We start from the raw sequence: 23,895 nt of genomic DNA on the forward strand, positions 1-23,895 counted from the left end.
AAAGAAAGTGGTTGGGTCAGTTGAAACAGGACTACAAGTACCAAGGTGCAGTGTGGACCCTGCAGAGCTGTCTTAACATTGCATGTATCTCACTGTTGAAGACACAAATCTCACTAAAGACATAAACAGCCATGTCATGAAGGTATAGATCTGCAGAGGTTCGGTATTTCCTCATGCAGTTGCAAACTGCATATTATGGCGGAATGAAGCAATATAAACCCCCCTTTACCTGTGATGATGGATGTAATACCGGAGACATCTTACCCATCACTGTAAAATGCCAGTGATGCTCTACGGGCAGGCCCTACGATCATTGCCATTTGCAGAGCATCTTCCCTGAAAGTCTATGTGAGCTCAGTGATCTCACTGTTACACCTTCTGTGCTACATTGTTCATAACTTGCAACACTTTAACACTACAATGATTCCTGTAAGTCATTTGGTTACAATTCAAATGGGTACATAAGCAACAAGCCACTGAAATGTTACACCGTCGCCTTCAGAGCATATACCTGACATTGGCTGCAGCATCAGACAACCTTGCTGACTGGCCTGAACTTTCAGAGCATATATTTAAAATAACGAGGCCTCAAATTTTAGAAAGGTCTGCACCTTCAGACAGGCCTGTATTTCAAGGCAGTCCCATACATTGGGGAAGGTCTGTGCTTTCAGACAGACCACCCTTTATACAAGTTTCAAGTGGGCCTGCAGTTAAAATTGAGTCACTTAATCAGATGAACTCACAACTTCGAGATCTGTTATGGAAGTTGCATCAAGCTATCAGCTCCGACGAATGAAAAACACAAACATGTAAGTTGATATCATTGAAAAGGCCGATGTGATAACCCGTTTCCAGGATTACATCATTAAATGCATGCTGGCCAAATGAAGGTGTTTGAAAAAATGCATCCGAAAGTTTAATATAGCACCGGAATTTCACTGAATGAAAGGCGTCATGGCCTTTCCTTGCAAGAGACATTTGCTTTTCCTCTAATCAAGAATAATTGAGTCTCTGTTTTGCTAAGGAAACGGTGATGGGTATTTCATTTTGTTGCAAAAAAGTTTTTTTTTTCTTTTTAAAAACGGAATAACTCAAGACAGCTCTAGTCGCCAGAAGTCAGGAAGGGTGTGTGGAAAAGGCCAAAATTAGCATTTCCCTAATGTCTTTTCAAATCCAGGAACCTAAATTCTCACAGAATTTCGGCTATACTTCCCTTCTGAGATCCCACTGCTCATATTAATAGACATTACCCATTTTATTGTTTTATTTTTTCCCAAAGGCTAGAAGGCAAGAGAAAATAACATTATAGCAGCGATCTAGGTTTGTAATATCTCCTCTCTCTATTGCTCTTTATATGTATAGGGCAGTAGGTTATATGCGTGTGTATATGTATATGTGTGTGTGTGTCTATATATATATATATATATATACTAGTGGCAGTCGCCACTAGGAAGTTCTAGTTAGGACTTAGTTTCCGTAGACAGAGCTTTTTTTGTTTTGCCTGTAACTTTGGCGCTGCTTGACAAATCTTCACAACATTTTCAAAACTTATACTTTGGTCAGTTCAGCTGCTGTTTTGAAAGTTTGGGGGTGATCTGTCGAGCTAGAGTAGAGACAAATGGGGTTCCAAAATGCATTTTCCCCATACAGCCCAAAACGCTAAACGGAATTACACCAAATCTGGCAGGAAACTAGATCCTGTTGTGCAGATCACACTCTTTGTGGTTTGGTGCAAATCTGTTTAGTAGTTTTGGAGTATTTAAGGCCAAAACATATAGATATCAACAGACGAGGCTCTGGGTGTGGATCTGCGAGTCTGTGGGAAAAGCAAGGTCCTGATTGGCTGGCCACAACCTAACAGAAAATTGCAGCTGACATTTTTTTTGTCACATTGTCTCAGGGGGTAGGAAACAAGCAGTGACAAAACACATTAGGGGTCAGGATAAAGGTTTCCTGACACCATAGAACACATTTTTTTTCTGCCCATTCGGAGGATCCACAAGTGGATCTGTGGATCCAAGATTCCAGAGGTGGATCTGCAGATCCCCCCAAAAAATTAAAAAACCCTCCACCAACTGCATCCAAGCACCAAGCTGCGCACAGCCTGTGCAGCTTGGGTTTGGGTGCATGGAGGAGGGTTGGCCAGCAGCCATAGGTCTGGCCCTGTGGCCAACCCCTCCCCTGCGCATGGCCTTTGGCCGTGCACAGCGTGGGGTTGTTATAGAGGTTGGCCGGAGTGCAGGCCCTGCAGCCAACCCCTGCTGCACACAGCCAAAGGCCAAGTGCTGCATGGGGTTGAGTGGTTATAGGGATTGACCACAGGTCCTGGTCACAATCCAGGCTCTGCAGCCAACCACCGCCGTGCATGGCCGAAGGCTGTGCGCTGTGCTGGGTTGGGTGGTTTAGGGAATGGCCATAGGGCCTGGACGCTGGTTAGGCCCTCTATGTAGCAAATCACTGCTGCGACCAGCCAAAGGCCGTGCAAGGTGGTAGTTGGATTAATGTACAGTAGGGAAAATTACTTACTTTAAAAAAAAAAAACATAGAAATTCACTGAGAAAACAAAGGTTACAGGGACGTTATAGTTAGGATATAGCACTTAAGTTAGGCTCAGTTTTTAAACGTACAAAGCCATAGAAATTCACCTGGTATAGTTAGAGTTATTTCAAGTAACTATAACTTGCATCCTAAGGTAACTATAACTCGAGCCCTCACCATGCACTACTAATTACCCCACAAATGACAGCACGGGTAACATCTTTGATAGCATAATTGATAATGTCACTTTTACACCTGCAGTAAAAATATTGATCACATAACTGTGCATGACAGGGGCATGAGTTACAGTTACCCTAGGGCACGGGTTATAGTTACATGAAATAACTCTAACTGTAGCAGGTGAATTTCTGTGGTTTTGTACATTTAAAAACTGAGCCTAACTATAACCTCCCTGTAACCTTTGTGTTTTTTTAAGTGAAAAAAAAATATATATATATATATATATATATATATATATATATATATATATATATATATATATATATATCCAACTGGCGGTCGCCAGTAGGTGGTTATAGTTAGGACCTAGTTTCCATAGAAAAAGTGTTTTTTGACTTGTCTTTATTTTGACGAATGTACATGACATTTTCCAAAAAAGTGCCCTCTAGGGTCTTGTTGTGCATGAACAGTTTTGGGGTGATCCGTCAAGTGGGGGAAGGGGGTGGGTGTCACAAAAAGTGCATTTCCCATGTTAATTTTGATAGTGTTTAGACACACCTGCAGCCCGAACCACTTGAGGGAATTACACCAAATTTGGCAAAAAGATAGCTGTTGGTCCCGAAAGTTCCTTTTTTGTTATTTGGTGTAAATCTGTCCAGTAGTTTGTGATATATTAAAGGAAATACAAATTTGTATATCTGGGTGGAGCCTAAGCACAGATCTCATGGTGAGATCTGATTAGCTGTCAGCACTTCAGCCAGAAAGTGCTGGCAGCCATCTTGGGATCAATATACATGATAGCACCCCATTGAAATGCATCATAGTGAATGGCAGATTGTGAAGGTCACAGAAAGGAGAACGTATAAAGGGTGATAACACATTTTAGTTACAATATAAATCATTTGTTAATGGTACCATACTAATTTTTAGGAATTGTGGTGTGTTTTAAGGTGATTTTACCCTGCTGGGATTTCATGAATCATGTTTGAGAGAAAACAGTTTTCTCATGATTTTATGATTTTCCTATAGAGATTATGGAAGGTGCTTCAGAAGCTAAAATGAGAGCATATTTTCTGTAAATTCACACATTCTTTCTCAGTCATATGAGAATCAAGTTTGTAAACTGTTTACTCGGTAAACCATGAAATTCCAACAGGAGCAATTGGTCAGCTGATTCCTTTGTGTTGCCACTGCAGCCAGTGTTGCCAGGTTTAAAGACCCGAGTATAAGCCCAAATTCAGCCCAAAATGGACCAACATCAGCCCAAATTCAGCCCAATGTTACAACCTTCAAATACAACAAAAGTAGCCAGCAGGAAACATTTTAAACATAATGCTAATGACTATTTGATAGTAATATAGTAGGAACTTCACCATGCACTTCACAATCATGTCCAAATTGGATCAGTCCCCACTGTGAACTTTGTACTTCTGCCACACAAATCCACACCCAACTCTAGCAGTGATGAATGAACAATAATGTAAAGTATAATCCAAATGTTGCTACAAGAAGCCAAAACCTATGCAGATCATTGATTTTACTAACTTCTTTCATTAACTACCATAGACTGACTTGTGCAAAGTTTTTTTGTTGTTTAAGTCTTTCGACTGACTCTTAGGTGTATCATTTCTTCAATGGAGTCCTTGAATTGCAATGCACAAGCGGTTATTTTACATCTAAAATATACACTCCTCTATCACACATCCAATTAATAATGTTATATATGCATTCGATACTTAAGGCAAATCTTCTTCTAAATTTCTCTACTCCTGTAACCTTTTGTTAATGCTTTTATCAGGACTAAAGTTCGAGCCTAAGACGACTGACTATTGTGTTTTACTTGAAAATGGCCTGAAACCAAGACAGACACCCCATTGAAAATTATTTGCTCTGCCTGTCCCCTGGTGCCTCTCTCAGACAGCCCTGGGGTCTGACCTGGACCTCGATGCCTTTTCAGTATAGGAGCATGATTTTGGTTTCTCATGAAAATTGGAGCCTAGCCTTTTATTCCCCTGAAGCATCAAGGTCTGTCCCCTGGAGCTACTGTTGTAACATAGCCATACCCGGGTTTTTACTAAGTGAATGCTTCCTTGGTTGCTTCTTAAATCTTCCAATTTTCTGCCCAACCTCCCGTTTCTTTGAAACAGGCCTCTCCGACCCCCCCCCCGAGTCTATGTGAGTCAGTATACTGGTGTCTGCTCTGTCTCAAAGTCTACCACCTGCTCACACCTGTTTCTATATTTCTAGCCCCTGGTGCCTCATCAGTTGTAGTTTTTCCATCTGGCCCTTATGTGCCTACTCACTTAGGGCCTCATTATGACCCTGGCGGCCGCCCGCCAGGATGCCGCCCTCCATAATACCGCTCCGCGGTCAGAAGACCGCGGAGGGTATTATGAGTTTTTCCCTGGGCTGGCAGGCGGTCTCCAAAAGACCGCCCGCCAGCCCAGGGAAAAACTCCCTTCCCACGAGGATGCCGGCTCGTAATCGAGCCGGCGGAGTGGGAAGGTGCGACGGGTGCTACTGCACCCGTCGCGTATTTCACTGTCAGACAGTGAAATACTAGCGGGGCCCTCTTACGGGGGCCCCTGCAGTGCCCATGCCATTGGCATGGGCACTGCAGGGGCCCCCAGGGGCCCCACGACAATCCTTACCGCCATCCTGTTCCTGGCGGGCGAGCCGCCAGGAACAGGATGGCGGTAAGGATTGTCAGAATCCCCTCGGCGGTGCAGCGAGCTGCGCCGCCTTGGAGGATTCTTAGGGGCAGTGGAAAACCGGCGGGAGACCGCCGGTTTTCCCGTTCTGACCGCGGCCAAAGCGCCGCGGTCAGAATGCCCAAGGGAGCACCGCCGGCCTGTCGGCGGTGCTCCCGCCCCCGTTGGCCCTGGCGGTTCTCTACCGCCAGGGTCATAATGAGGCCCTTAGTCTTACCATGCTATGTTGTGTTGTGCCTGCCTGTTCTCTCAGCTTGTCACCCCCATGAGCCTGTTGTCCTAGCATCTTTTCTGTGGCTCAGCCTGTCATTTCTTGAGGGTTTATCACTGTCCCTTGGCACCTTGACAGTCTCTGGCTAATGGTCACTCGTCCCCACCACTTTGTATCTCAGTGTACCTCCTGGTGAGCCTTCAGTTTGAATGTTTATGGAGTACTTCATGACTACGCCTCTAGAATATAGTATGCCTTCTTCCTAAACCACACAATGTATGCAGACAGTTACTACTGTACCATAACATGCCAAATAGGTTGGAATAGCATAACTTAAAGTTAATAGAGATAAGATAGTTGGTAGCAGATTCAGACACTTATTTGTCGAGAGACAGAAAGAGCACTCTAGTCCGACTGCTACCTTGTACCCAGAAGAGGTTCTCTAGAGCGATGACAGTCTTGCTCAAATGCATTGAGCCTTGTCTCACCGCCTCTTATCCAAAGTAATCACTTCCTATTGGTTGTCACTAGTGAGCGTCTACAGTCTCATATTGATTTGTCAATGAGTTATCTCCTTGTGCTAATGGCTGGAGCCAAGGTCAGGGCCCTCGCTGTCTACTGAACCCTCCCTTCCAAACCTTCGATTGCATAGAGGGGCACTAGACACTTCACAGCACTAGGTCTCCCTGTGAGGGTCCAGTGTGAACTAAATGTTGGTAAGTTAACTAAGCACTGTTTAAATCATGTTACACCACACCACACAGCCTCTGTTGCCTTCATGTGCCCCCATGTGCACCCACCAGGTATGGCCACCACAAACAAACACTGACCTTCATGTAACATCTCGCTAACATTCTTTAACTAGGTGTCACCAACTCGCCCCAGTGATGCTCCAGCACACAGGTTCTTGTGTGAATCTCCAGCGCCCTCACATACCCTCCACTATCTATACTGGCTGAACAGGGCAGGAGGTCTTGTGTTCTTATCCCTGAGCACCCCTCAACTCAAGGATTGGGGTCACCCTCTCTTTGAAGAGTTGCGTCTGTGACCCGGAAGTGATTACACCTGCCCCTCAAGAGAAGATAATACCAACTAACATCTTGGAGGTGAAACATTCTTGGCACTTTCGAATTTTTCTACAGTGCAATCCACGACTTTGCACAGTTTCCAAGAGACAAACAAAAAGATGGCATACCTGTGCATGAAAAATCCCTATTTATTTCAATCATTTATAATTTCATGCAGAGTTCCTGGCTTACCCTCGCACATAACGGAAAACAGCTCCCAGGATTCCTGGCAGTATCTCTAAAGTCTGACATAGGTGACTATATAGTATTCCCCCTGTTTCCTCCCAAACAACTGAGAAATCGGTTCCACGAAGTTTATGTTCAAAAAGCATAATTAACTGCAATAATGAAGAGCCACAATCCCGAGTTAAATCGAATATTTTTGATTCACCAGTATTAAAGTGTCTTCATTTCTTGTACACGTTTATTCAAATGCTCCTGTAACTTTAGGAGAAAGTTATGAGGTGGAGGCCTGAGAAAATATCACTTAAAATTGGAGAAGTCTTCTTTTTTTACTTTTTTCCAGTGGTTCTATTTTGTGTGCACTGATTTACCAACTGTCAGTCTGTTAAGTGAAGTGCTGAATCCATCGCCAGTTTTCTGCTTCACTAGACAATGATATGGCCAGTGACCAGGTTGTGGGCGATAGAAAGCCTAGACTCTAATGCCAGCTTCCTTATGTCATCATAACTGTTTGATCCTGGGCAAATCACAGAGTGCTTAGAAACTTATTTTTCATCTCAGTCCTCTCCTTCAGCTTCTGTGAGCCGATGGCTCGAGGGTAGGGATGCGGAGTGGCCCCCTCGAAACAAGGGGCACGAGAAAGCGCTAGGTTCCCTTGCCGTACATCATCTCCTCGGCTCCCGCCGCCTCCTGTCTCTGCCTGGTGCTCCTCTCGCCTCCTGCAGATGTCGCTGCTTTTATTTGTGCTACTACTGATGAACGCTGGGTGACGGGACAGCTTGAAAAGTTGGGTTGCTCCCTGACTGTCGAATAACTAAATGCAAACTTAGCATGCTGTGAAGGGGGGAGACAGTGATTTACACATGTCTGACTGAGGACACGTGAGGGATGGCTCAAAAGCCAAGGCGGGACAAAGCAATACCTTGCAAGGCAGTCATTGGTAGTGCTTTTGCGCTATCAATCATAGACGGCCTGCTGGGGCCTGGAGCTGGCCAGTGTGTAGCCTGCCTGCAAGAAAATGATTGTAAGTGGGCATGGGTGGCACAGAATTTCAAAATTACAGGCCAAATTTTCCCCACACGCCTGGAGAGGTTTTTTCCCACACAAATCGTCCATTTGTGCAGGAAACAGCCCAATCTGCCAACACTGATTGCAGCTTCCCAGAGTGTTCTAAAGAACAACTAGAGCTCGAACAGTCTACTTATGACAAAATCTGAAACACCCGAAGACACCTTGATTGAATGAAACTGGTAAAACTTAAAACATTTAATTTAGAAAGGAACAAAATGAGGGGGTTCATTTTGCCATAGCAATGATGGTTAGTGCTGTACAAAGAAAAAGAGGGACACATTTTATTTGAATTCTCAAATATCTTTTATTTCATAAAAACATTCTGACATGCAGACTGAAACATGCACTTTCATTACCAGCAGCAGACTGCCAGTTAACTCCCTGGTGATCAGCAGCTTGCAGTGTTCTAATAAGCAACTAACATTCTGAATTTATCCAAAAGTGTGACACATCTGAACGCCATCTTGTTGAAATTGAAATCGAAAACTGAAAGCATTTTCTATTGAGAATACTGCAGTAAATGAGATTAGGGAGCTTCATAACAAATACGTCTCCCAAGATGGCCACCAGAGGAAAAAGAGCACAAATGAAGGACAAATATCATCCAAATGTAGTCCAAATATAGACCAATGACAGAAGTGTGCAAAACCCTTAATATCTTTGTTTTTTGCGGTTTTATATAGTGCAGACTTGACCCCAACGGTACTGGACTGCTTTACATGAGCATCAGTTACATTACACAAGGACACATTTATTTTTTGTTTTAGGCATGGGGAGATTAAGTGATTTGCCCAGAATCACAAGATGTCGAGCTGACGCTGAAGCTTGAACCTGGCTCCCCAGTTGCACAGTCTGCAGCTCTGGCCATAACGCCACATCCTCTCCCCTAAGTGAAACATATAATCAAGTGATCAACTGGATAAAAAACATAAAGTTAACAAATACTTTAAAAAGTGCTTTGTCAGTATTTGGGAACTCAGACAATATGTTCTCATTTTCGATGTTTAGAGCACTAAGCATAATGTCTATAAAATAAGACCCTCTAATGTTTTTTAATTTCTAAAGAAAATGCTTTAGGTATTACAGTTTTCAATTACATCAAGATGACATTAGGCGTGCCACACTTTAGTAATAAATATGTTAGACAGGGCATCTTTTGGCATTTTCCCCAACCTTTTTGCCTTCTGACCTCCTGTTTTTATGGTATGCTGGACTCTGTTTTTGCTGGCTTATTGTCTCTGCGCACTTTACCAGTTCTAATGATCAGTGCTAAAGTGCTAGTGCTCCCTATGTAAATTGTATTGGTGATTGGTTTATCCATGACTGGCATATTTGATTTACTATTAAGTCCCTAGTAAAGTGCACTCTGTGTGCCCAGGGCCTGTACATCAAATGCTGCTAGTAGGCCTGCAGCACTGGTTGTGCCACCCACATGAGTAGCCCTGTACTGCATTGTCTGTGTGTGCAGTCTTGCACTGCCAATTCGACCTGGCAAATGTACTCTCTTGCTAGGTCCAAGCCTTCCCTTTTACTACATGTAAGGCACCCCTAAGGTAGGCCCTAGGTAGCCCCATGGGCAGGGTGCAATGTATGTTAAAGGTAGGACATGTACTGATGTGTTTTACATATCCTGACAGTGACATACTGCCAAATTCGTTTTTCACTGTTGCAAGGCCTATCTCTTTTATAGGTTAACATGGTGACTGCCCTTAAGCATCTTTTAAGTGCAGTTTCCCATTGGGAGCAGATAGAGATATGGCGTTTGGGGTCGCTGAACTCACAATTTTAAAAATACATCTTTTGGTAAAGTTGTGTTTTAGGTTGTCTGTCTGACAATCCCACTTTTAGAAAGTTGTGATTTCTTTCTTAACCATTCTGTTCCTCTGCTTGGCTGCTGAATCCACATCTGGGTCAGACTGACAGGTGGCTGTTTCTGAATTCACTCTACACAGTAACATAAGGGTAGCTGAGGTGTGGCCTGCTTGTCCTGATGACAATGTCATCATGACATGTCTTGGGCTAGAGTAGGAGGGAGAAGCTGTCATCTGCACCTGAAAGGACTGTGTCTGTCCCCTCACAATACAGTCTCAAACCCCCTTGAATGTGGCTGGGGCAGGACAATGTAGACAGGGTCTTGGCACTACAAAACCTTTTCTATTTCAAAAACAGAAATAAGTATAAGTAGTGGACCCAAAACCCCAGACTTTTAGAACACTTCTGGATCAAGAGGAATCTCTGTCAAGGAGAAGAGCTGCAGATCTGTGAGGAGGAGTACTGCCCCTTTGTTGTGTGTGCTGTGCTGGGCTGGCCTGCAGTTGCTGCTTCTGCCTTAGGACGAATACTGGCCTTTGCTGTGTATCCTGCTTGTGACGTTTCTCCAAGGGCTTGGACTGAGCTTGCCTCACCTTAAGAAGTCTCCAGAACATCAGAGACTTCATCTGCCAGCACCTGGGCTCTCTTGGTGACATTTGCCAAGTGGTGTCACATCCATTCCCTGGGCCCCTGGAGAAGCTGGCAGAACCTGAGTGAAAATCAATGCACCGGAGCTGAGTGGCAGAAAAATCAACACAGCGCCTGCACCACAGCTGAAAAATCAATGCAGCACTGGTGAAATTGACGCATCGCCAGCTCAGTGCTGATTCAACGCTGCCATGCATCCAGATTTTCCACGCATCAACCCCGACCGTCAAATCTTTAACATCACCACACGGACTCAAGGCTGCCTGCCCGGAAATTGACGCATCCCTTCCTTGCGAGGAAAGAATTGACGCATCGCTAACCCGGCGAGGAAAGAATCAACACATGGTCTCACTTGTGAGTAAGCAATCGGTGCACTGCTTGCTTTTCTGACCAATCCTCACCCCTGCTGCTCTATTTTTGACACATACAAGGTACTTTGTGCTAAAACAACAGATTCATTGATTCTTATGGATTAAGACTCTTTTTACTTTAACATTTGATATCTTTACTTGCATATGGTGGATTTTTGTCATTTTGGTCTTGTTTGATTTAAATAAATATTGGCTATTTTATAAACTGTTGTGGAGTGCTTTGTGGTGTTGTCAATGTGTTACTGTGTGTGTCTATACAAATACTTTACACATTGCCTCTGAGATAAGCCTGACTACTTGTGCCAACCTACCAAGTGGGTGAGCAGGGTTTATCTGAGCTGTGTATCTCCCTTACCCTGACTAGAATAAAGGTCCCTACTTGGACAGGGTGTAAACTGACTGTCAACTAGAGACCACATTTCTAATATTGGTGGCAGCAGTGGCAGAACTTGTATTTGTACTTGACATACAGTTATTAATTTACACTACTGTTTCAGTGCAGACCATTACACAACCACATGCTGTTTTTTTTCCTCTTGGATTTTTGCTTTTGTTTTTCCTTCTTGGATTCCCCTTTCCGTCTGAAACTTTGCCCCTCTGTTGAGCCTTATCTGCAAGCATGTCTTGGCCTGGGGAGGCATCAGCAGTTGCTACAAATGTGGTGTTAGAGCTGTAGCAGTTGGAAGATTACACAGTACCCCAGGTCAAGCAGTTTTGCAAGGAGTTTAAGTGTTAAATCAAAAGCTTCACTAAGAAGGAGGAGCTGCAAAAGGCTCCGAGGGCCTGGTTGGCAGCACAAGAGGCTGAGGAGCACACAGCAGAGTATACTTTGTCTGTGGTTGAGGAGGTGCAGTGTAAACATGATGTTTTATTGGATCACCAGGACCTGTCTGGAGGGAGGACTGAAGCAGGAAAAACTGGAGGACAGGCGGGAAAACAGAAGGCATCAACTAGAAATGGAGAAGCTCAGACGTATGAGCTGAGCATGAGAGGTAGCTACAGCTGGCTAGGATAAGACTGGAGGAATTAAAAGGCAAACTTGCCATGGAGGAGAAGAAATTAATCTCTGCTCAAGAGCTGAGTTTGAAAAGCTGTATCTGAAGGGCAGGTCCAGCATAGATGGTGGCAGCAGTATCACAGTGCAATCTGAAAGGAGGGTGCACATTCCCAAAAGATCTAGTGAAGGATTACAAGAGGGAGGATGACATATACTTGTGATTCAAGGGGCATGAGTTAGCTTTTCACATTAACATGGTCCCTGAGGATCACTGGGGGGGCAGGTCTGGGGAAGCACTTTGAGGCAGAAGGGAGGGACACCTTGACAGCCCTAGGGGATCCTCGGGGCTCACCTACTCTACCATGAAAGATGTCCTACTCACTGTGTATGGTCTCCAAAGCAGTACAAGGAAAAGTTTAGGTCTTAGAGAAGGGGGATTTTCAAACATGGTTGGAATGTGTTGATTCTTTTTGCAGAGCACTTGATAGGTGGGAAAAGGCCAGCAAGGTAACAACTTATGAGGGGCTGTACAATTTGATATTTGATTGCATGGGAGCAATTGTATAGTTTTTGTTTTCTAGAGCTGCGCCAGCACCTGATTGACATCAGGCTAACTGACCCCAGGAAGCTTGCCCAAGAGGCGGAACGTTGGGAGAGTACCAGGGTCCAAAGAGGTATGGGGAGACTCAGCCAACGGTGGGTAGGGTCCCCATCAGAAGATGTGGGGGGGGGGCAAGGGTAAACTAGGGGAGTTCTCTAAAGGACCCCAACCTAGTTCCCAGGCTAAGGATTCTCATCCCCCAGGTGAGAAGAAGCCTTGGATCTCTAAGGGAAACCTGCAGAGAAGGGTCCCTGCAGGTGTTATGCATGTGATCAGGAGCTCGTATGCGGGGGATCCCAAGTGTCCCAAGTGGACACCTACACCCACTGGTGCCAGTCATGGAGTTTGGCCAGTGTAGCGCTTGGGAAAGAGTTGGTACCAGGTGAAGGGTGGGAGCCAGCTCAGATAATCCTTGTCTCACTAGGGGACAGTGAGATGGTCCAGATGACACTCATGCCCGAGAACACTAAGAAGTACAGGAAGTGGGTGACTCTCAATGGACAGAGGGTTGAGGCTCTGAGAGGCACTGGAGCCAGTGTGACTTCTGTCAGGTGTCACCTGGTTTCTGAAGTGCAAGTGGTCCCCAATGTGCTCCACCAAGTAGTTGCTGTAGGCAACTCTGAGCACCTGTGTAAGGTGGCACAGGTTACCTTTGATGGGGCTGGGCTGGCTGAGGTTCCTTGAGGGATCTGGATTTTCTATGCATCATACCTAGGCGTCAAATCTTCAACATCACCACACGGACCTGATGCTGCCTGCCCAGATATCGACTCATCCCTTCACTGCGAGGAAAGAATCGACACATTGCTTACTCGGCGAGGAAAGAATCAGCGCACGGCCTCACTTGCAAGTAAGGAATCAACGCATTGCTTGCTTGTCTGATGCACCGTCACCCCTGTGGCTTTATTTTTGATGCATACCAGGTACTTTGTGCTAAAACAATGATCCATTGATTCTTCTGGCTTAAGACTATTTTTACTTTAAAATGTGATATATTTACTTGAGTATGTTGGATTTTTGTAATTCTGGTCTTGTTTGATTTATATAAATAGTGGCTATTTTTCTAAACTAGTGTGGAGTCCTTTTGTGGTGTTGTCACTGTGTTACTGTGTGTGCCTGTACAAATACTTTACACATTTCCTCTGAGATAAGCCTGACTGCTTGTTTCAAACTACCAAGGGGGTGTGCATCTCCCTTACCCTGACTAGAGTGAGTGTCCTACTTGGACAGGGTGTAAACTGACTGCCAACTAGAGATGCCATTTCTAACACCAACCAAGAGAGTGTTGAGGCTGCAGGAAGGCGTCCTACTCAGAGAACAGAAATCAGGATGTAATAGTGTAATGATGGACTATTGATATTCTGCCAGGGTCTCAATATGTGGACTGTAGATTATTAGTGAGAGGATGAAGTGTTAGGGCACACCACAGGTAATGAAAATGATTTTAGATCTGGAGTAACTTATTGGTCTAGATAGGGGTCTTTCTCAAGGTAACAGGTGAATGATTGAAGGACAATTTCATAACAGATGGCAGGATGATGAGTACTACTTAGTTATCAATGTTTTCAAAGACTGTATAGTGCCCTTACAAGATCTGAAGACATGTGTAGGCTTATTGTAGACTACAAGAGCATCAACAAACAGCAGGATAGTGGTTGTCCTTGTACTGAATTGTGGTCTGAGATTGGAGTTGGTAGTCAAGAAGCTGAATGGCAACATCTTTCTCAATGATCTTCCTCAGTAGTATTTGGTGAGTGGTCGGTGGTGGTTCAGAAGTTCATCTGGATCAGGTGGGTCTTCTTCAAGAAATTGAAGATCGTACCAGTCTTGAGGGTGACTTAGTGAAGTAGTTGTGATGTTTATCAGAGGCACAAGGATGGCAAGAATTCCCACCATAACTCCAACACAAATGAAGATGGGATAACTCTCTCTGGCTATGAAATGGTTTTCCAAAATTGGAGGAAAGTAACCAGGTCTTCAGCAGAAAGTCTTTTGAAAGTAGAATATTTGAATGTAATGTAGTGGTGATAGCAAGTACTATTATATCATTAATGTGTTGCTGGAATTAATCAATCTTACCTTTGATTGATTTCTCAGCACCTCTCTGTTGAGCAAATATGGGGTAAACACTGTGCTTGACTGCTATGGGGACCACTTTACTTCTATAAGAGGCTGTGTTGAGGGAGTTTCTGAGTAGGTCTCTTTAGTCTCTGTGATGAACTGCTTGTGTGTGTCACTGTATCTGCGTTCTCCTCCACTTCCTTTCTACACATCTGTTTGTGCGTTTGCTATCAGTGAATTCCCTTGTGTACTAAAGAGTGAGACAATTGCTTTCATAGGTCATAACTTGATGGGCAGTAGGCATCGGCCACTATCTGAAGGGCTCAGCTGAATTCCTTCAGCAATGGCTCTACACCTGTGCTGGCGTGCTTGGCCTGGAGATTATGGAACCACTTTAGACTGCAAGGACGGTCTTTACTGTGTCGGGGTGATGCAATAAAATACTTTGTCACTCTGAGAGAGCAACTGTCCTCTGAATCTAGAGGTATCTGTCGGCCAAGTGGACATTTCTTACATTGGCAGGATCTACCATCACAGTGGTTACTGACAATGTATTAAAACAGTGGTTCCCAACCTTTTAACTTCTGTGGACCACACTTCATCATTACTGTAACCCCCACTGAACCTTTATTGGAATCCAAGGACCCCCCACTGACTCATTACTGGAAGCTGTGAACCCAGGCTTAAGCTTTGCTGATGATTCGAACGGCAAAACAATGCACAAATCAAATCATTAAATCAAATCATTAACATTTATAAAGCGCGCTACTCACCCGTGCAGGTCTCAAGGCGCTAGGGGGAAGGGGTTACTGCTGCTCGAAGAGCCAGGTCTTGAGGAGTCTCCGGAATATGGAGTGGTCCTGGGTGGTCCTGAGGATGGTGGGGAGGGTGTTCCAAGTCTTGGCCGCCAGGTAGGAGTAGGACCTCCCACCCGCTGTGGAGCGGCGGATGCTGGAGACGGCGGCGAGAGCGAGGCTGGTGGAGCGGAGAAGACGGGTGGGGACGTAGAAGCTGAGGCGGTGGTTGAGGTATTCTGCTCCCTTGTTGTGGAGGGCTTTGTGTGCGTGGGTGAGAAGTCGGAAGGTGATCCTTTTGCTGACGGGAAGCCACTGCAGGTGTCTCAGGTGGGCGGAGATGTGGCTGTTGCGGGGTATGTCGAGGATGAGGTGGGCGGAGGCGTTTTGAATTCGTTGCAGACGTTTCTGGAGTTTTGCGGGGGTCCCAGCATAAAGGGTGTTGCCGTAGTCCAGGCGGCTAGTGACAAGGGCGTGGGTCACGGTCTTTCTGGTGTCGGCGGGGATCCAGCGGAAGATCTTACGGAGCATGCGGAGGGTGAGGAAGCAGGAGGAGGACACGGCGTTGACTTGTTTGGTCATGGTGAGGAGAGGGTCCAAGATGAAGCCGGGGTTGCGAGCGAGGTCTGAGGGGGTTGGTGCGGTGCCAAGGGCCGTGAGCCACCAGGAGTCGTCCCAGGCGGTCGGGATGTTGCCGAGGATGAGGACTTCCGTTTTGTCTGAGTTCAGTTTCAGACGGCTGAGTCTCATCCAATCTGCGACGTCCTTCATACCATCTTGCAGGTTGGTCTTTGCGCTGGTGGGGTCCTTGGTGAGGGAGAGTATAAGTTGAGTGTCGTCGGCGTAAGAGGTGATGATGATGCTGTGCTTGCGTACAATGTCGGCGAGGGGGCTCATGTAGACATTGAAGAGTGTTGGGCTGAGCGAGGAGCCTTGAGGGACGCCGCAGATGATCTCGGTGGGGTCTGAGCGAAAAGGTGGGAGGTAGACTCTCTGAGAGCGGTTGGAGAGAACGGAGGCGATCCAGTCCAGGGCCTGGTCTTGGATCCCGATGGAGCGGAGGCGGGTTATTAGGGTGCGGTGACAGACGGTGTCGAAGGCAGCCGAGAGGTCGAGGAGGATGAGGGCGACTGTTTCACCATTGTCCATCAGGGTTCTGATGTCGTCTGTGACTGAGATGAGGGCGGTTTCAGTGCTGTGGTTGTCTTGGAATCCGGATTGTGAGGGGTCGAGAAGGTTGTTGTCTTCAAGGAAGTTGGTAAGCTGCTTGTTGACGGTCTTCTCTATGACTTTGGCAGGGAAGGGGAGGAGCAAGATGGGGCGGAAGTTCTTCAGGTCGCTTGGGTCAGCCGTAGGTTTCTTCAGTAGGGCGTTGACTTCAGCGTGCTTCCAGCTTTCGGGGAAGGTAGCAGACAAAAACGAGGAGTTGATGATGGTCTGGAGGTGCGGGGCGATGATGTCATCGGCTCTATTGAAGATGAAGTGTGGGCAGGGGTCCGAGGGGGCACAGGAGTGGATTGAGTTCATGGTGGTTTTGGTTTCTTCTGTGTTGATGTGGGTCCAGGCGTTGAGGGTGATGGCTGGGGGTGTGAGTTCGGTGTTGGTCGGCTGGGTCTGGTGTCCGAAGCTGTTGTGTAGGTCGGTAATCTTACGATGGAAGAAGGCGGCGAGGGAGTTGCACAGGTCTTGCGAGGGCGTGATGGTGTTGGCGTTGGGGTTGGAGAACTCTTTTACTATGCTGAAGAGTTCTCTGCTGTTGTGGCTGTTTTTGTCCAGTCTGTCTGTGAAGAAATTCCTTTTGGCTGCTCGGATCAGGTGGTGGTGTTCGCGGGTAGTGTTCTTGAGGGCGGTCATGTTGTCAGCGGTCTGGTCCTTACGCCAGGCTTTCTCGAGGGCGAGACAGGTTTTCTTTGATTCCTTAAGGGTGTCAGAGAACCAGAGAGGTTTTTTGGTGTTGGCCTGTCTGGGAAGGCGTCTGAGGGGAGCGAGGTTGTCTTATTCAGTTGGAGATCCAGTTTGTAAGGCTGAGGGCTGCGTCGTTGGGATCGGCGGTGAAGGTAGGTTGGTTGTCGATGAGCGTGGAGAAAAGCTGTTCTTCGGGGATTTTGTTCCACTGTCGACGAGGGATGGGTTGAGTGCGGAGGTGGCGGGTCTCGCGTCGGAAGGTGAAGTGGACACAACTGTGGTCGGTCCAGTGGAGAGCGGAGGCGTGGCTAAAGGAGACGTGTTTGCTGGCGGAGAAGATGGGGTCAAGCGTGTGTCCGGCGATGTGGGTGGGGGTGTTCACCAGTTGCTTGAGGCCGAGGTTGGCGAGGTTGTCGAGCAGGGCGGTGGTGTTGGGGTCGTTGTTCTGTTCTAGATGGAAGTTGAGGTCGCCGAGGAGGATGTAGTCTGGCGAGGCGAGGGCGTGCGGGGAGATGAAGTCGGTGATGGAGTCGCTGAAGAGGGCACGCGGTCCAGGGGGGCGGTAGATGAGGGATCCTCTGAGGGTGGTCCTGGGGTCAGTGCAGATCTGGAAGTGCAGGTGCTCGGCGGCGAGGGGGGTGTCTTCGGTGGAGGTGGTGACGCTGATGGAGTCTTTGAAGACGATGGCGATTCCTCCTCCTACTTGGTTGGTGCGGTCTTTCCTGGAGATCTTGTAGCCTTCGGGGATGGCTATGGCGATGTCGGGGGCCGAAGAGGCGTTCATCCAGGTCTCCGTGATGAAGGCAACGTCTGGTGTTGTGGAGTCCAGGAGGTCCCAGAGTTCAATGGCGTGCTTGTGGACGGATCGGGCGTTGACCAGGATGCATTTGAGGTGGTTGATGGCGCGTGGGCTGGTGGTCGTGGTAGTTTCGTGGTGGAAGGTAAGTTTGCAGGTGTGACATGCGAAAGGTCCATGGGTACGTTTCGGGTTAGCTTGGAAGCAGGTGCTGGAGCGCCCTGCGTTGAGGGCGTGGAGGGTGATGGGGTCGTGGCGCTGGGCACGGGCCAGGCGCGGACCGGCGCAGACGGGCTTGCCTTTGGCGCGCCCGCTGCGCGGTCGCGCAGCGGCCACCATAAGAGGGAGGAGGGGGGAGGGGTCAGCTGGGGGCGGGGGACGGGAGTGGGGCGACGAATGGGAGCTGGGGGGGCGGGTGCGAGCAGGAGGTGGCGGCGGGAAAGCGGAGGGAGGGGGGACAGGTAGAGGGGAGAAGAGATGGGGGGGGTTAAGGGTGGTGGGGGGTGAGTTTAGGAAGAGTTTAGGAAGAGAGTTAGGAGGAAGGTTAGGAAGATAGGGGAGGGGTGTTGTAGAGGTGGAGGTGGGTGAGAGTTAGAGTGAAAGGATAGGAAGATGGGGGGGTTACAGAGGAGGAGGCGAGTGAGGGGAAAGATAGAGAGATAGGTAGATAGGGGTGTTAGAGAGGGGGAGGCGAGTGAGGGAGAGAGATGAGACAGGAGCAGGAGGACAGGCGCGGGAAGAACCCAGAAGCAGGTGAAAGAAGAAGAAGAGGAGCAGAAGAGGAGCCGAAGACTGAAGACAGAAGAACACAGAGAAAGTTAAAGAAGAAGAGGAGCCGAAGACTGAAGACAGAAGAGCACAGAAGATGGTAAAGAAGAAGAGGAGCCGAAGAACAGAAGAACACAGAAGAAGGTAAAGAAGAAGAGGAGCGCAGAAGACAGAAGAATACAGAAGAAGGTGAAGAAGAAGAGGAGCGACGAGCAGCAGAGGGAAGAGCCAAGAAGAGGGACAGAGAGGAAGAGGCACACGCAGGTCGCAGTGCAAAGGACAGAGAGAGAAGCACACAGATGAAGACAGAAGACGGGGAGCAGGAGAGAAAGAAGAGTACAGATGAAGACTACAGAAGAAGAGCACAGAGGAAGAACAGAGAAGAAGAAAAGAAGCAGGAGAGGAGGTGAGTAGCGCGGGGCAGGGCGAGGGGCTGGGCGGTGGAGGGGTTACTTACTGTGAGGTAGCTGGGCTTGCTAGGAGGTCTCAGGAACCTGGGCTGGTGGAGCTGCAGCGGCAGGGGGAGCGACCTACCCTTGGGTCAAGGGTCGCTAGCTCTGTCGCGCAGCGGCTGCCATAAGAGGGAGGAGGGGGGGAGGGGTCAGCTGGGGGTGGGGGACGGGAGTGGGGCGACGAATGGGAGCTGGGGGGGCGGGGCGAGCAGGAGGTGGCAGCGGGAAAGCGGAGGGAGGGGGGACAGGTAGAGGGGAGAAGAGATGGGGGAGGGGGGGTTAAGGGTGGTGGGGGTGAGTTTAGGAAGAGAGTTAGGAGGAAGGTTAGGAAGATAGGGGAGGGGGGGTTGTAGAGGTGGAGGTGGGTGAGGGTGAGAGGTAGAGTGAAAGGATAGGAAGATGGGGGGGTTACAGAGGAGGAGGCGAGTGAGGGGAAAGATAGAGAGATAGGTAGATAGGTAGATAGGGGTGTTAGAGAGGGGGAGGCGAGTGAGGGAGAAAGATGAGACAGGAGCAGGAGGACAGGCGCGGGAAGAACCCAGAAGCAGGTGAAAGAAGAAGAAGAGGAGCAGAAGAGGAGCCGAAGACTGAAGACAGAAGAACACAGAAGAAGGTAAAGAAGAAGAGGAGCCGAAGAACAGAAGACAGAAGAACACAGAAGAAGGTAAAGAAGAAGAGGAGCGCAGAAGACAAAAGAATACAGAAGAAGGTGAAGAAGAAGAGGAGCGACGAGCAGCAGAGAGAAGAGCCAAGAAGAGGGACAGAGAGGAAGAGGCACACACAGGTCGCGGTGCAAAGGACAGAGAGAGAAGCACACAGATGAAGACAGAAGACGGGGAGCAGGAGAGAAAGAAGAGTACAGATGAAGACTACAGAAGAAGAGCACAGAGGAAGAACAGAGAAGAAGAAAAGAAGCAGGAGAGGATGTGAGTAGCGCGGGGCAGGGCGAGGGGCTGGGCGGTGGGGGGGGGGGTACTTACTGTGAGGTAGCTGGGCTTGCTAGGAGGTCTCAGGAACCTGGGCTGGTGGAGCTGCAGCGGCAGGGGGAGCGACCTACCCTTGGGTCAAGGGTCGCTAGCTCTGTCGCGCAGCGGCCGCCATAAGAGGGAGGAGGGGGGAGGGGTCAGCTGGGGGCGGGGGACGGGATTGGGGCGACGAATGGGAGCTGGGGGGGGGGGGCGGGGGCGAGCAGGAGGTGGCGGCGCGAAAGCGGAGGGAGGGGGGACAGGTAGAGGGGAGAAGAGATGCGGGAGGGGGGGTTAAGGGTGGTGGGGGTGAGTTTAGGAAGAGAGTTAGGAGGAAGGTTAGGAAGATAGGGGAGGGGGTTGTAGAGGTGGAGGTGGGTGAGGGTGAGAGGTAGAGTGAAAGGATAGGAAGATGGGGGGGTTACAGAGGAGGAGGCGAGTGAGGGGAAAGATAGAGAGATAGGTAGATAGGTATATAGGGGTGTTAGAGAGGGGGAGGCAAGTGAGGGAGAGAGATGAGACAGGAGCAGGAGGACAGGCGCGGGAAGAACCCAGAAGCAGGTGAAAGAAGAAGAAGAGGAGCAGAAGAGGAGCCGAAGACTGAAGACAGAAGAACACAGAAGAAGGTAAAGAAGAGGAGCCGAAGACTGAAGACAGAAGAGCACAGAAGTAGGTAAAGAAGAAGAGGAGCCGAAGAACAGAAGACAGAAGAACACAGAAGAAGGTAAAGAAGAAGAGGAGTGCAGAAGACAGAAGAATACAGAAGAAGGTGAAGAAGAAGAGAAGCGACGAGCAGCAGAGGGAAGAGCCAAGAAGAGGGACAGAGAGGAAGAGGCACACGCAGGTCGCGGTGCAAAGGAGAGAGAGAGAAGCACACAGATGAAGACAGAAGACGGGGAGCAGGAGAGAAAGAAGAGTACAGATGAAGACTACAGAAGAAGAGCACAGAGGAAGAACAGAGAAGAAGAAAAGAAGCAGGAGAGGAGGTGAGTAGCGCGGGGCAGGGCGAGGGGCTGGGCGGTGGGGGGGGGGTACTTACTGTGAGGTAGCTAGGCTTGCTAGGAGGTCTCAGGAACCTGGGCTGGTGGAGCTGCAGCGGCAGGGAGAGCGACCTTCCCTTGGGTCAAGGGTCGCTAGCTCTGTCGCGCAGCGGCTGCCATAAGAGGGAGGAGGGGGGGGGAAGGGTCAGCTGGGGGCTGGGGGCGGGGGACGGGAGTGGGGCGACAAATGGGAGCTGGGGGGGGCGGGGGCGAACAGGAGGTGGCGGCGGGATAGCGGAGGGAGGGGGGACAGGTAGAGGGGAGAAGAGATGGGGGAGGGGGTTAAGGGTGGTGGGGGTGAGTTTAGGAAGAGTTTAGGAAGAGAGTTAGGAGGAAGGTTAGGAAGATAGGGGAGGGGGGGTTGTAGAGGTGGAGGTGGGTGAGGGTGAGAGGTAGAGTGAAAGGATAGGAAGATGGGGGGGTTACAGAGGAGGAGGCGAGTGAGGGGAAAGATAGAGAGATAGGTAGATAGGTAGATAGGGGTGTTAGAGAGGGGGAGGCGAGTGAGGGAGAGAGATGAGACAGGAGCAGGAGGACAGGCGCGGGAAGAACCCAGAAGCAGGTGAAAGAAGAAGAAGAGGAGCAGAAGAGGAGCCGAAGACTAAAGACAGAAGAACACAGAAGAAGGTAAAGAAGAAGAGGAGCCAAAGACTGAAGACAGAAGAGCACAGAAGAAGGTAAAGAAGAAGAGGAGCCGAAGAACAGAAGACAGAAGAAGGTAAAGAAGAAGAGGAGCGCAGAAGACAGAAGAATACAGAAGAAGGTGAAGAAGAAGAGGAGCGACGAGCAGCAGAGGGAAGAGCCAAGAAGAGGGACAGAGAGGAAGAGGCACACGCAGGTCGCGGTGCAAAGGAGAGAGAGAGAAGCACACAGATGAAGACAGAGGACGGGGAGCAGGAGAGAAAGAAGAGTACAGATGAAGACTACAGAAGAAGAGCACAGAGGAAGAACAGAGAAGAAGAAAAGAAGCAGGAGAGGAGGTGAGTAGCGCGGGGCAGGGCGAGGGGCTGGGCGATGGGGGGGGTACTTACTGTGAGGTAGCTGGGCTTGCTAGGAGGTCTCAGGAACCTGGGCTGGTGGAGCTGCAGCGGCAGGGGGAGCAACCTACCCTTGGGTCAAGGGTCGCTAGCTCTGTCGCGCAGCGGCCGCCATAAGAGGGAGGAGGGGGGAGGGGTCAGCTGGGGGTGGGGGACGGGATTGGGGTGACGAATGGGAGCTGGGGGGGCGAGCAGGAGGTGGCGGCGGGAAAGCGGAGGGAGGGGGGACAGGTAGAGGGGAGAAGAGATGCGGGAGGTGGGGTTAAGGGTGGTGGGGGGTGAGTTTAGGAAGAGTTTATGAAGAGAGTTAGGAGGAAGGTTAGGAAGATAGGGGAGGGGGGTTGTAGAGGTGGAGGTGGGTGAGGGTGAGAGGTAGAGTGAAAGGATAGGAAGATGGGGGGGCTACAGAGGAGGAGGCGAGTGAGGGGAAAGATAGAGAGATAGGTAGATAGGTAGATAGGGGTGTTAGAGAGGGGGAGGCGAGTGAGGGAGAGAGATGAGACAGGAGCAGGAGGACAGGCGCGGGAAGAACCCAGAAGCAGGTGAAAGAAGAAGAAGAGGAGCAGAAGAGGAGCCGAAGACTAAAGACAGAAGAACACAGAAGAAGGTAAAGAAGAAGAGGAGCCGAAGACTGAAGACAGAAGAGCACAGAAGAAGGTAAAGAAGAAGAGGAGCCGAAGAACAGAAGACAGAAGAACACAGAAGAAGGTAAAGAAGAAGAGGAGCGCAGAAGACAGAAGAATACAGAAGAAGGTGAAGAAGAAGAGGAGCGACGAGCAGCAGAGGGAAGAGCCAAGAAGAGGGACAGAGAGGAAGAGGCACACGCAGGTCGCGGTGCAAAGGAGAGAGAGAGAAGCACACAGATGAAGACAGAAGATGGGGAGCAGGAGAGAAAGAAGAGTACAGATGAAGACTACAGAAGAAGGGCACAGAGGAAGAACAGAGAAGAAGAAAAGAAGCAGGAGAGGAGGTGAGTAGCGCGGGGCAGGGCGAGGGGCTGGGCGGTGGGGGGGGGTACTTTCTGTGAGGTAGCTGTGCTTGCTAGGAGGTCTCAGGAACCTGGGCTGGTGGAGCTGCAGCGGCAGGGGGAGCGACCTACCCTTGGGTCAAGGGTCGCTAGCTAAAATACAGAAACAAGCATGCCATCAACACACATACACAAATGATAACACATTTTATTTAATTTGCAAACAAATAACAAAATTAAAATTAAAATTTAGTAGGAAGGTTGGAGCTTTTCTTAACACACAGTCACACATTGTCCATAATATATTCTGTTTAATGCACCTGAACTGCTCCCACAAATCAATCTGCGGATACTAATTAAATTTTTAGCCTCCAGTTTCAAATTCCTTTACATTTACAGTGCGTTTTAACATTTTCAATTATCCATCTGTTAATATTAGTCAATTTTCTAAGCACTCAAGGACCACCCGAGGAGGCTTTGCGGACCCCCAGGGGTCCCCGGGCCACAGGTTGGGAACTACTGTATTAAAGGTTTGACGGATGACTCTGTCAACATGACAATACCATCTGTCAAACTTAACTGTTTTTTTTATTTTTAAAAACAAAATTCCAACACAGATTTTGTTTATGACTCTAAAAAAAAAAAAAATGCCCCCCCCACAAAAGGAGTTGTCTCCCATGGTGTGGATTATGATTTTGCAGTTTTTACTGCCCCTTGCCG

At 48.6% G+C, this 23,895-nt stretch overlaps 1 long non-coding RNA gene across 2 annotated transcripts in view; it reads right to left on the reverse strand.

Annotated features, from left to right (window-relative positions):
* Positions 1–23,895, reverse strand: part of LOC138285959 (uncharacterized) — a 132,132-nt gene that overhangs the window by 93,143 nt on the left and 15,094 nt on the right. The window lies entirely within an intron of this gene.

Source organism: Pleurodeles waltl, chromosome 3_1 (genome assembly GCF_031143425.1).
Source record: "Pleurodeles waltl isolate 20211129_DDA chromosome 3_1, aPleWal1.hap1.20221129, whole genome shotgun sequence".
Taxonomy (NCBI): Eukaryota; Metazoa; Chordata; class Amphibia; order Caudata; family Salamandridae; genus Pleurodeles; species Pleurodeles waltl.